General features: G+C 43.6%; 3 non-coding genes across 3 annotated transcripts; all 3 read left to right on the top strand.

The window, feature by feature from the left end:
• Positions 1-446: 446 nt before the first annotated feature.
• Positions 447-518, top strand: trnaq-uug (transfer RNA glutamine (anticodon UUG)). The gene has a single exon. It is a non-coding gene; the product is annotated as a tRNA-Gln (tRNA).
• An 8,574-nt stretch (positions 519-9,092) lies between these two features.
• On the top strand, positions 9,093-9,165 carry trnav-uac (transfer RNA valine (anticodon UAC)). Its single transcript has one exon. It is a non-coding gene; the product is annotated as a tRNA-Val (tRNA).
• Positions 9,166-12,022: 2,857 nt separating this feature from the next.
• Positions 12,023-12,096, top strand: trnan-guu (transfer RNA asparagine (anticodon GUU)). The gene has a single exon. It is a non-coding gene; the product is annotated as a tRNA-Asn (tRNA).
• Positions 12,097-13,461: the final 1,365 nt, after the last annotated feature.

The following is a 13,461-nucleotide window of genomic DNA, read 5'->3' as shown; positions in this document are numbered from 1 at the left end:
CTTATTACTGATACTTTATCCAATCACTTTGATATGTGTTTTCTGGTCAGCAACACTTCTGCCGCTGGAAAATGTTCTCCTTGTTTACTTTATTAAAACCCTTCATGATATTGAACACGTCGACAAAATCTCCCCTTATCTTCTCTGCTCTGAGGAGAACAACCTCTTCTTCTCCACTACTCCACGGAACTGAAGTCCCGCATCCGTCCTAAAGCGCAGTGCCCGAATTACACACAATACTCCAAAGGTTTGGTATGACTTCCTTCCTTTTGCCCTCTATGCCTCTGTTTATAAAGCCCAGGATCCCGTTTGCTTTTCCAACACAAGACAAAATGCTGCGGATGATGTAAGTTTGAAATAAAAACAGAATTTGCTGAAAATACTCAGCAGCTGTGAATGGCAGGTGAGTCGGAAAAAAGCGAATTGGCTTCGAGCTAGTGTATCAGGGTTCCATGGTGTAATGGTGAGCACTCTGGACTTTGAATCCAGCGATCCGAGTTCAAATCTCGGTGGAACTTGGCTCCCAGCTGTCGTGAAAGTAATTTTGATGGCAGCTGTGTGATTGGCTGCTCAGCAGCGGGAAAGTGTCGAAGCTGAAGGTCTGAATGAGAAAAGGCCGGGCAAAAATGTAATGGTGAAGTTAAAATTGTCCAGTCCTTTCAATATTGCTGCTGGACGGGATTTGCAAGTAGCCTTGAGAGGGCAGTGATGTATCGCCATTGCGGTGCTGGTCCCCGCCACATACTCCGTTCCCGAGCCACCGACTTCATCCCAATCCCTGGCCACTGAGACTGAACCAGACAGCTTGCAACCTTGGTATTTGACCCCGAGATGAGCTTCTGCCCAAGACGGTCTACTTCTACCTCCGTAACATCGCCCGACTCCGCCTCTGCCTCAGCTGATCTGCTGCTGAAACCCTCACCCTTGCCTTTGTCACCTCCAGACTTGACGATTCTAATGTACTCCTGGAAGGCCTCCCATCTTCCTCCCTCCATAAACTTCAGCTCATCCAATCCTCTGCTGCCCGTATCCTAACTCGCACCATGTCCCGTTCACCCATCACCCCGGGTCTCACTCACCTACATTGGCTCCCAACCAGGCGACAACTGAATTTTCAAATTCTCTTCCTTGCTTTCAAATCTCTCCATGGACTCGCCTCCCCCTATCTCTGTAACATTCTCCAGCCCTACACCCTCTGAGATCTCTGCACTCCTCCAATTCTGCGTTCTTGCACATCCCCGATTTTAATCCTTCCACCATCTGCCGTGGTGGGATTGTGAACTCGGGTCTCCAGGTCATCATGAAGTCTGCGGCTGAGGAACAGTTTGTGACGGGGACCAGCACTGCAATGGCGATTCATCGCTGCCCCCTCAAGGCAAACCTCTCCCACCAGCAAGCACTGGACAATTTTCTCCCCACCATTCCACCTTTCCTCTGGATTACTGGTCGAGTAACATAATCACTGTGCCGCCGTACCCCATAATTAATTGATTGAAGAATCGTTAATGAGCAGCGCAGAATCTGAACCAGGAAGAGTCAATTAGAATTAGAATAGAATTCAATGTCCAATCAGGCACAGAAAGAGAAATAAGGAGAGGAAAATAAATGTTGGATTAAGAGAGAGAAAAGAAAGAGACAAAAGTAAAAACATTTTTAAAATATAAAAAATCTTCTACAACTATTTATATCTGAAGGAATGAGATTCCACACTTATAAAAGTTAATTTTCAGTGCTAGGGAGGTTACTTGGTGGAAATTAAGACGACTTCGACTGAAATGGGCGGGATTGCTGTCGGTACCCGTGCTGAGGTTGAGTCTGTGAAGAATGGTTCAGGATCAGATAATGAAATATTTTATTTTATACATATTTAATTACAATATGATTTCTTCCATTGTTCATATTTATTGAATTGCAATAGGAAAGGTTTATTTTCAGTTTGAACCAGGCACCATTTCTAGAACACAATAATGTTTCCCCCCAGGATCGAGGCGGAGACTTTTCGCCTGTGAGGTGAATATGATAAACCGCTACACTACGGCAACCTCTGCTTAGCTAAACATCCAGAAAGAACTGTTCAGCGAGAAGGTGAAATGCTGAATTCCAGATTATGGATTTATTTCCTTTCACTAACTTTTCCTGTTCCTTTCAAAGTCATTAAACTCTGGAATTTCCAGGTCACCCCCGAATCTTCTGAATCAGATGCCTCCAGTATTGCCACTCAATCAATGTCCCTTTGCAATTTTCTGCGCCTATCCTCACTAATTACTGTGCCACTGTCTGACTTGGTTTACGGTTATCGATCGTAGGATCTGGAATGCACTGCCTGAAAGGGTGCTGGAGGCAAATTCAATCGTGGTTTTCAAAAGGCAGTTGCATAAGTAGCTGTATGATTGTATGATTCACTGAGATCACCTCTCGTTCTTCTCAACTCCAGAGAGTATAGGCCCAATCTACTCAATCGCTCCTCATAGGACAGCCCTCTCATTGCAGGAATCAGTCCAGTGAATCTTCGTCGCACCCCATCTAAGGCAAGTATATCCTTCAACAGGTAAGGTGACCAAAACTGAAATACGGTTTTGATCTGCTGGTAGTAAGCGAGCAAGGATCTGCGAGATATTGCAGTTTGTACAAGTGTTCCCTGGTGGTCTAGTGGTTAGGATTCGGCGCTCTCATCACCGCGACCCATTGGTTCTTACAAAAGTGTTTAATAAAATAATTCAAGTCTGTGAGACACTTAATAATTCTTTTAATCGACCCACTGCTTTTTGTTGCACACTGAAGGGAACGCTAACATGTTTTCTAGGTGAGAGTCAAACTTTAGTAACATTTTTGTAGAATCAGACAGCACAGAAGGAGCCCATTAAGCCCCATCGTGCCTGTGCCGGCTCTTTGAAAGAACTATTCAATTAGTCCCACTGCCCTGCTCTTTCCCCATAGCCCTGCAAGTGTTTCTTTTTCAACTACATTTCCCTTTTGAAAGTTAATGTTGAATCTATGATTCTTTGACTCTGTTTTTATTTTTACACGGCCTGGTTCACAGTTCTGAATATTGTCCATATGCTGCAAGTTGAATTGTTGTTCAGAAGCTGCTCGACCAGTTGTGTATTTTGAGCAGTTTCACAGTTTATTTCCCTGTGATGTGATGATTGTGGGGGCTCGGTGTGTCTAATTGGATATGCTGCAGTCCGCCTGCAGCAGGTGGTGAAAGCGGGCCAGAGACAGTGACTGACAGGTGAGCTAGATTTCCTTACACACCTTGGAATTCAGGAGAACCTGGTTCATGGTTTGCAGAGCAAACTGCTAAAATAAAGTGTGTAAAATGAGAAGGGAAAAAATTCATGACATGAAATTACTGTGCGAAATGGGCCTCGGATAATGTTAATGTCAATATTTTTCTGCCTGACATGGTGGTGGAAGCAGATTCAATATTAACTTTCAAAGGGGAAGGAAATTGAAAAAGAAACACTTGCAGGGCTTTGGGAAAAGAGCAGGGCAGTGGGAATAATTGGATCGCTCTTTCAAAGAGGCACAGGCACTGTGGGCCGAATGGCCTCCTTCTGTGCTGTCTGATTCTATGATTCTATAATAAGTTATTGCAGTTTGTCTGTCACCCAGTAAACTTGTTATTAATTCCTGCAGTGAGCAACACAATGTTGTGGGTTGATTAATGATGATGGAAACATTTATAAAGGGTCTCACTGACTTGAATTATCCCTAAATACCTTTGGTTAACAAAAATCTCTCAATCGCAGATTAAAATGAACAATTGATGTTGTACCTTTGAAAGAGCTATCCAATTAGTCCCACCACGCTGCTCTTCCCGCATAGCCCTGCTGACACTCCTGCCAGTGGAAACTGTTTCCCCCATAATTTTGAACAACTCTCTTAAATCTCCCCTGAAATGTGGTTAATGGAGATCAATGTGGGCAAATGTCAAGTCATCCACTAAGAAAGATCAGTCAGTCTATGATCTGAAAACATTGGCAGAGAATATTTTTTTCCTGTGAAATAGCCGGTCCTGTTTAATTTAACAGAAGTTGCCCCAGATCCCTGCTCTCACAAGCAATGAACATTTGAAAGCATTCTCCTAAAATACGATGTGTAAAATGCGATATGGGTTAAAAGTCCAGCACATGCAAGAGCAAAATAATTCACTGTATTTCAACTGTCCCTCAGTAACCATATTTAAATGTATTTCATTCTGCAAAAGAAAGTTATTGGTTCAATAATGGTTATTAAATCAATTGTTATTTTATCACATTAGATGCATGTTATTAATTTAATAAAATTACTTCGCATTAATTAATTAAAAACGGTGATAGCAAATTTAATTCCCTAACCGGGAATCGAACCCGTGTCACAGTGTTGAAAGGGATCGGTTATGAATCGTTTAAAGTTGTCCTGAAAAAATTTCACACTGCTAAATTAAAATCACGGTTACAATGTGTTTCGATGTAAAAGGGGATTAAAACTGACAATACAAACGCTGGGCAGCGCCCGCGGCAAGAACAGTGCTTAAATTTAAACAGGTGTTAGCGAAGTAACCGCTGAGCTAAAGCTGACACCAAGCAACAAGTGGGAAACAACTCGATATAAAGGATGAGCTCACAGATATCAGGGCCCGTGAAGTCTGGTCAACGTCAAGCCCCTCCTTTCTTCGTCAGAGACGTGAAAGGGAGTCAGACGCCACAAACTTTAATTAAAGGCACAAATACAAGTAACACTTACTTCCAAATCTTTTCACTGTAAAATTATTTCACTTTATTTTAAAGCTGATCGCGTTGATTCTGCAATTCAGCACAATGGGATTTTATGTTCACTACCGATTCTATTTTCTGTGCACGGTAGAAATAACCGGTCCTGTTAAATTTGACCAAAGCTCCCCAGATTCATGGTGCCATCAGCAATGACCATTTTTAAACCAGACTCCTAAGGTTCAGTGTATATAATGAGATGTGGGCAACGGTACAAATGATTGAACTATCGACACTACCTCAGTTAGCATTTCTTTCATTGTGCAAAAGAAGATTAATTAATGATGCTTTCCCGTGAAAGCAACATAAAAGTTTAACAAAATGCTTTCGCCCAACGTGGGGCTCGAACTAACGAACACTGAAATTAAGAGTCTAACAGTCTGGCGACTGAACTCACCGCGTTTAATCGCTTTAAGCATCTTTGTCGCTGCTTGCAGCCAGGCGCCTGGTGGCTCTGCTCCAGGGGTTTAACTTGTTCTGCAAACCATGAACCAGGTTCTCCTGAATTCCAAGGTGTGTAAGAAAATCAAGCATCAAAAGACCTTTCATTAACCACAGGGGTCCAGGCAATGTTCAGATCGCAAAGCGCCTTTAGACACAAAACTACGGCATCTTTCCAGCAATCTGAGAAGCAGAGTTCTCATCTTCAGTTTCTTCAGGTAATCCACTCCCCAGGTCATTACCTCCTTTATTCAGGGCTATGGGTAGAACCAAGTGCCGAGAGAGGACAGGTGGGCTGGCAATAGCAGCAATCTTTATAAACCCAGTATATCCAGCTCTGTGTTGATAGTTTTTGGGACAGGCTCCAGTTCTTCATCAATGATGACAGGTTCTGGTCTCGGAAACATCTGCTTGTCAATATCTCTTGCCTATTTCCCGGTGTTTCCCGATTCTGTCTGTCTCTCTGGCTCTGTTTATTCTGTGTGTGGCCACCTGCAGGTTGATTTTGAACGAATAACTGTATTTGTGAATAGTAAAATTAAATACATGAGGGCATCAGGCGCTTCTCTCCCTGACATTGGGGAAACAGTGAGACAGACTTTAGAGCAAGGATCTGGTTATTGTGAAACAGCAAAGAAAATATTAACTCCGGGATTATCCAAAAGAACGACAACCTCAACGTGATTTGAACACGCAGCCTTCTAAGCTGGAGTCAGACACGGTACCGTTGCGCCACGAAGTCTACAGTACAAACACCGATGTTTGTATATATACACGTACCACAAACACTGTTTCATTTCTCCTGCCTCGGAGTAATTAAAGGGCTTTAAAATCCCCGCCCACTCGAGTCCCCCGGGTGTCAGACAGCATCAGAAGCAGCGCTAACCTGTCACTCACCGTCTCACGCCCGCTTTCACCACCTGCTGCCCGCGGACTGCAGCAAATCCACTTCCACACACCGAGCCCCCACAATCATCACATCACAGGGAAATAAACTGGGAAACTGCTCCAAATACACAACTGGTCGTGCAGCTTCTGAAAAACAATTAAACTTGCAGCGGGAAAAAAATATTCAGAACTGCAAACAAGGCTGTGTAAAAATATAAACTGTGTGTGTGAGCCGAGGCCCTAAGCTCTGGAATTCCCTCCCTAAACATCTCCGCCTCTCTTTCCTCCTTTAAGACGCTCCTTAAAATCTACCACTTTGACCAAGCTTTCGGTCACCTGTCCTAATATCTCCTTATGTGGCTCGGTGTCAAATTCTGTCTGATAATCGCTCCTGTGAAGCGCCTTGGGACGTTTTACTACTTTAAAGGCGCTATATAAATGCACGTTGTTGTTGTGTATATGGGTCTGGTGTTTATATATAAAATGGGTGTTTATAGAATGAGTACGATTTGTAAATAGTGGTGAACGGTTATTTTTCAGGCTGGAGGGAAGTATAAAGTGCTGTTCCCCAGGGATCGGTATTAGGACCGCTGCTCTTTCTGATATATATTAATGACCTGGACTTGGGTATACTGGGCATAATATCAAAGTTTGCAAATGGCAGGAAACTCAGAAATGTAGTAAATATTGAGACGGAAAGTAACAGACTTCATGAGGACATCTACAGAGTGGTGAAATGGGCAGAGACGCAGCAGATGTAATTTAATACAGAGAAGTGTGAAGTGATCCATTTTGGTAGGAAGATTCAACTGAGGCAATATGATCTAAATGGTACAATTTTAAATCCTGTGCAGGAACAGAGAGACCTGGGGGTGTATTTATCTAACATTGAAGGTGGTGGGACAAGTTGAGAAGGCTGTTAAAAAGCGTACGGGATCTTGGCTTTATTAATAGAGCCATAGAGTACAAAAGCAAGGAAGTATTGCTAAGTCTCTTTACCTCATTGGTTACGCCTCAGATGGAGGATTCTGGGCACAACATTTTAGGAAGGATGGGAAGGCAGAAAAGATTTACAAGCATGTTTCAGGGGATGAGGCACTTTAGTTCCGTGGATAGACTGGAGAAGCTGGGGTTGTTCTCCTTAGAGCAGAGAAGATTGTGAGGAGTTCAAAATCACGAGGGGCCTAGACAGGGCAGTGTCCTAGGCCCAACCATCTTCAGCTGCTTCATCAATGACCTTCCCTCCAAAATAAGGCCAGCAATGGGGATGTTCACTGAAGTCTGCACAGAAGGAAATGCATTGGATGGTGCCGACATGGATTTTAGGAAGGCGTTTGATTAAAATACCACATAGAAGGCTGGTTAATAAAATTGAGTCTGTCGAAATAGGTGGGTCAGTGGCAGCTTGGATAAGGAATTGGCTTAAGGCTAGAAAACAGCGAGTTGTGGTAAATGGCTGTTTTTCACACTGGAGGATGGTAGACAGTGGTGTTTCGTAAGGGTCAGTGCTGGGGCCATTGCTTTTGTGATATTTATAAATTACCTGGATATTGGAGTACAGAGTATAATTTCTAAATTTGCCGATGACACCAAACTTGGGGGTGTAACAAACAGTGAGGATGATACCAATCGACTGCAGCAGGGCATAGAAAGGGTAGCAGAATGGGCAGATAAATGGCAGATGGAATTTAATACAGAGAGGTGTGAGATGATGCAGTTTGGCAGAAGGAACAGCGAGAGGCAATACACGTAATGGCAGTTTTAAAGAGTGTGCAGTGAAAGAGGAACCTGGGAGTTAATGTGCATAGGTCCTTGAAGGTGGCAGGACATATGGATAGAGTGATTAACAAACATATAGGATAATGCTTCATAAATAGAGGTATTGAGTACAAAAGTAGAGAAGTTATGCTGAACCTTTATAAAGCGCTGGTTAGGCCACAACTGGAGAATTGCGTCCAGTTCTGGTCACCACACTTTAGGAAGGATGTGAAGGCCATTGAGAGGGTGCAGAGGAGATTTACCAGAATGGTTCTGGGGATGGGGGATCTTAGCTATAAGGACAGGTTGGAGAAGCTGCATTTGTTTTCATTACAACAACAACTTCTATTTATATAGCGCCCTTAACATAGTAAAACGTCCCAAGGCGCGGCACAGGTGTATTTTAAGACAAAGGAGGTTGAGTGGTGAGTTGATGGAGGTGCACAACATTATCGTGAGTTTGAATAGGCTAGACGGGGAAAGGCTGTTCCGACTAGTTGATGTTAAAAGGGCTAGGGGCCACAGATTTAACGTTTTGGGTAAGAGATACAGGGGGAACGTTGGGAAAACATTTTTTACGCAGCGAGTGTTGAGGACCTGGAATTCGCTGCCGACAGAAGTGGTGGAAATGGAGACAAACACTGCTTTCAAGTGAATAATGGATAGGCACTTGAGGTAAATAAACTTACCGGGCTACGGGGATAGAGCGGGGGAATGGGACTGACTGGATTGCTCTACAGAACACCAGCACGAACTCGATGGGCCGAATGGCCTCCTTCTGTGCCGTTATGACTCTATGACTATGGCAGTGATAATGGGGCCTTCAACTATCCTAATATACCTGAGAATCAGGTTCAATATAGAAAGTTCAGAGGAGAAGTGAAAAGGAAAATAAGAGGGGCAAAGAGAGGGTCTGAGAATAGAATGGAAGCTAACATAAAAGGTAATCCCAAAGTCTTCTATAGGCATATATTACCAAGTTTAACGACACTAAGTTAGTGGCAGAGTAAGTAGTGCAGATGGGCGCAGGAAATTGCAAAGGGACATTGATTGAGTGGGAAAACTCGAGGCATCAGATTCAGGAGATTCGAGGGAAGACATTTCGGGACTTTAATGAGTTAGAAAGGAACATTGTTGAAGTGTGCAGTTTTGTTCAGAGAATGTTAGTGATGGGAAATTAAGTCAGAATCTGGGAGTCAGCATTTCACCTTCTCCCTGAACAGATTTTTCTGGAAGCGGCGTGCATCAGTAGTTTCCGTAGTGTAGCGGTTATCACGTTCGCTTTACACGCGAAAGATCCCCGGTTCGATCCCGGGCGGAAACATTATGGTCGAGAGTATTATTTACGTACAGTAAATTGATATACAGTGTGTAAAATCAGATAGGTGATAAAATTTCATCAATGAATAAAAGTTTCGCAAATTATTAAAGTTAAGTTATTTATTTTCGACTGTCCCTCAGTGTGAGCATTTCTTTCATTCTGCTAAATCAACGCTATCGGTTAATGAATGGTGATTAAAAGAATTAAACCACTAAACTACCAGATAACACTTTAAAGAGTTTATCACAATTGCTGATATTTCTTATCTTTTTTCTTGTGTTTTTTCAGCTCTTGGTCCTTTTCAGCTCCTGACCGGATATTCCTCTGATTAAACGTGAACAAAATGCAATATCTCGGAGCCCCGGCCTCGGTTAACACCAACAGATCTAAGCCGCATTTCAGGCACGGAGACAAACCCATTAATTATTCGCTCTTTCACAGCTCAGGTTGTTATTGTCCATCCCAGTGACCCGGGCCAAACCTCCCCATACACCGAGCACAGGCTCAGGAAAACCCCGGGGGAGATTATAACCCGGTCACTTAGCCTTCGAGCAGCATTAAACAAGCACCCGGACTGAAACATTTTAAATGCGGAAGTGAGAACTTGCAAGGGAGCTTTCCAACAGTCAGGCTGGTCGGGAGGTCTATGGCGCTGCGTTCAAATCGCAGTCTCTTCTGGGAGCGTGCGTTCAAATCTCACTTTGCTTATATTTAATTACTAAGTGCAACTCATTTCTTTTGACGCCACTGTGAAACGCTTTGGGACATCCCTCAAAAGTGGGATTCAGCGGTTCACCTGCTCGCTTAACATTCCCATCTGAACTGGTGCTGAAAGTGGAGACGTTTCCGCAGTGTCGGAGCTATCAGGTACGCGGAAACATTTTGTTGGAACTTGCTCCTTATGCATGTCCAGGGGTGAGTTTGCTCTCCTGTGAAAGGACATAAGAACATAAAAACGAAAGAATTAGAAGCAGGAGTAGGCCATATGGCTCCCGAGCCTGCTCCGCCATTCAATCAGATAATGGCTGATCATCGACCTTAACTCCACTTTCCTGCCTATCCACATATCCATTGATTCCACTACAGTCCAAAAATCAATCGACCTCAGCCTTGAATATGTTCAACAAATGAGCATCAACAGCACTTTGGGGCAGAGATTTCCAAGGAAAGGGGCTGCAATCATTTTAAATCCAACAATGGCTGATGTCACAAGCATTTTTAAGCAAACTCCTAAAATAGAGTGTGTAAAATCAGAAGTGGTAAAAGCAGGGAAATTACTGTGTGAAATGGGACTTGGATAACATTAATATCAATATTTTTCTGCCTGACATGGTGGTAAAATCAGATTCAATATTAACTTTCAAAAGAGAAATAAATTGAAAAAGAAACACTTGCAGGGCTTTGGGAAAAGAGCAGGGCAGTGGGAATAATTGGATCGCTCTTTCAAAGAGGCACAGGCACTATGGGCCGAATGGTCTCCTTCTGTGCTGTCTGATTCTATGATTCTATATTAAGTTATTACATATTGTCTGTCAGCCAGTAAACTTGTTAGCAATTCCTTCAGTGAGCAACACAATGTTGTGGGTTGATTAATGATGATTGAAACAATTATAAAGAGTCTCACTGACTTGAATTATCCCATCATACCTTTGGTTAACAAAAATCTATCAATCGCAGATTAAAATGAGCAATTGATGTAGAGTCTTTGAAAGAGCTATCCAATCAGTCCCACTCCGCTGTTCTTCCCCCATAGCCTCGCTGACCCTCCTGCCAGTGAAAACTGTTTCCCCATAATTTCGATCACCTCTATTAATTCTCCCCTGAACTGCGATTAATGGAGTTCAATGTGGGCAAGTGTCAGATCATCCACTTTGGTGGTAAGAACGATCGGTCAGTGTTTGGTCTGAAAACATTGTCAGGGAATATTGGCCAGGCTTGAACCCAGGCTGGGGAATTATCGTTCAGGCTCACACTGGGTGACCGAGTTACTGCACAAACATTGAACACACCACATCGCTTAAACATTGTTAACTGTTCGTATATACAACTGGGCAGAGTGTAAATCCAAAGTAACAGAAAAAGAGCTCTTTAGTTTAACAAACCTCACTCTAAAAATTATGATCGCACCACCGCTGAACAGCCCCTCACTCAGTCCCGGTATAAAAACAGCCGGCGGGACCCCGACTGGATTAGAATCCCCAGCCGGCGGCTGGAGCCGAATCCCCGACTCAGGATGTGGTTTCACGCTGGTTGCTTTAGTAAACGCGGGTTCAGATGCGATTTTTTTTCCTGATTCGCTCCTCTTATAGTGAAAGAGACAAAAAGTAACTAAAACCTGCCGAAACCCAGGATCGTCAACCTAACGCTCGCCCAACTAAGCTGTTTCGGCTTTACGGTCTGTGGTAGGTTCGTTGTTCTGCATTCGGTGTGTTACTGACCCCCATATAGAGCAGACAGGGCAGAGTCCCATCATTGGCCTGTGCTCTGGTGTATCTGGTTCCCAGGGCACCCAGTGAAACGACCACGTGTATATCTGATCTCCACATTGATGAACAAATACAACAGCAAAAGAACTCGTGGGAAGATTCCAACAGTTGTGAGAAACCCAGACACCATGTTAATATCTCACCGTCACCATTGGTTGATGAACCGATCTAATGGCTCAAAGCGGGTTTTCAAAACAATTTGTTTAACGGATTTTCTTTCAGCGACTATTTCCATGTTCCGACAATGAATGTTACATTCTTTAATTTGGACAAGTAAACGGAGACTGGACAGTCGCTATCTTGCTCTCTCTGACCTGAGGTTTTATCTCTGTAATCTCCGGCTTTAGTATATGTTGTAATTAATTTCCCAACAGGTCTCTGTGGCGCAATCGGTTAGCGCGTTCGGCTGTTAACCGAAAGGTTGGTGGTTCGAGCCCACCCAGAGACTGTGTTTTAACATTTCCAGGTTTTCAAAATGTGCATTTTGGCTGCAAGATCATGGGATAAACTGTAGCACTGGGTACAATGTCGGTGAGTATGAGATCATCCACTGGGACCCGAAAAAACCGTTTCGTAACATTCTCTTATTGGTGACAGACTAATAGGAACATGAGGAGGCCATTCAGCCCCTCAGCCCTGTTCCTTCATTCAATTAGATCCTGGATAACCTGTATCTCAACTGCATTGGCCCGCCTTTGTTCCATATCCAGTTTCACCAGTTTGGAATGGCCTCATTTTTAGGTGCGCCTGGTGCCGCTCCTGGCCTGCTCTTCTACACATCTCACTGACCCCGGTTTGTTCCCCTGGTTTGACGGTAATGGTAGAGTGAGGGATCTCCCGGGCTAGGAGGCTACAGATTGTGGTTGAATACAATTCTACTGCTGCTGATGGTCCAGAATTGTACAGAGAAAATACACGTGTTTTATGAGATATTTTGCTTTATTGATATTTAATCACAAAATTATTTCAACTTTTTCATATTGATTCAGTTTTAATGGGAAATATTTTACAAAATGTTTCCGCCCGGTTTCTAACGGGACCTTTCGTGTGTTAGGTGAATGTGATAACCACTACACTGCGGAAACTCTGCTCCGTGAGCTGTCACTGGAACATCACAGAAGAGAACCGCAGTCTACAAATGCAAGTAATAGAATCATAGAGTCACAGAGTCACACGGCACAGAAGGAGGGCATTCGGCCCATCGAGTCTGTGCTGGCTCTCTGTAGAGCAATCCAATCAGCCCCATTCCCCCGCTCTATCCCAGTATCCCTGCAAGTTTATTTCCCTCAAGTGCCTATCCAGCCTTCCCTTGAAAACTGAGTGTCTCCGCTTCCACTACTTCCGTCGGCAGTGAATTCCAGGTCCTCACCACTCGCTGCGTCAAAAGGTTTCCCCTCACATCCCCCCTATATCTCTTGCCCAAAATCTTAAATCTGTGTCCCCTATTCATTTTTTCTGTTAACTATTCCAAGGAGCATCCAAAAGGTTTAAAATTGGGGATGTTAAAAAGCATCCTTTCCATCGGGGATTATGAAGCCCGGTCTCTATCGTGACAGGCAAAGATACTCACAACTCTACTAAGGAGAACTAACAAATATAAAATCTGTCAGAGCAACAGTCGAGCTGTGAACAGAGTGAGAAACGGACAGAAGGGACGGACATAGAGAGAGAAAGAGACAAAGAGAGAGACAGAGACAAAGAGAGAGAGGGACACGCAGAGCGAGATCCTCAGTTTGACGTCTCACAGAGTGGGCCCAGGGATGAGGGACTTCAGGTATATGGAGAGAATGGAGAAGCTGGGATTCTTTTCCTC

This window comes from Somniosus microcephalus, unplaced genomic scaffold, assembly GCF_052327205.1.
Source record: "Somniosus microcephalus isolate GS21.2 unplaced genomic scaffold, FLI_Smic_1.0 unresolved_chr4, whole genome shotgun sequence".
NCBI classification, from domain to species: Eukaryota; Metazoa; Chordata; class Chondrichthyes; order Squaliformes; family Somniosidae; genus Somniosus; species Somniosus microcephalus.
This window is presented reverse-complemented; position numbering and strand designations above follow the sequence as displayed.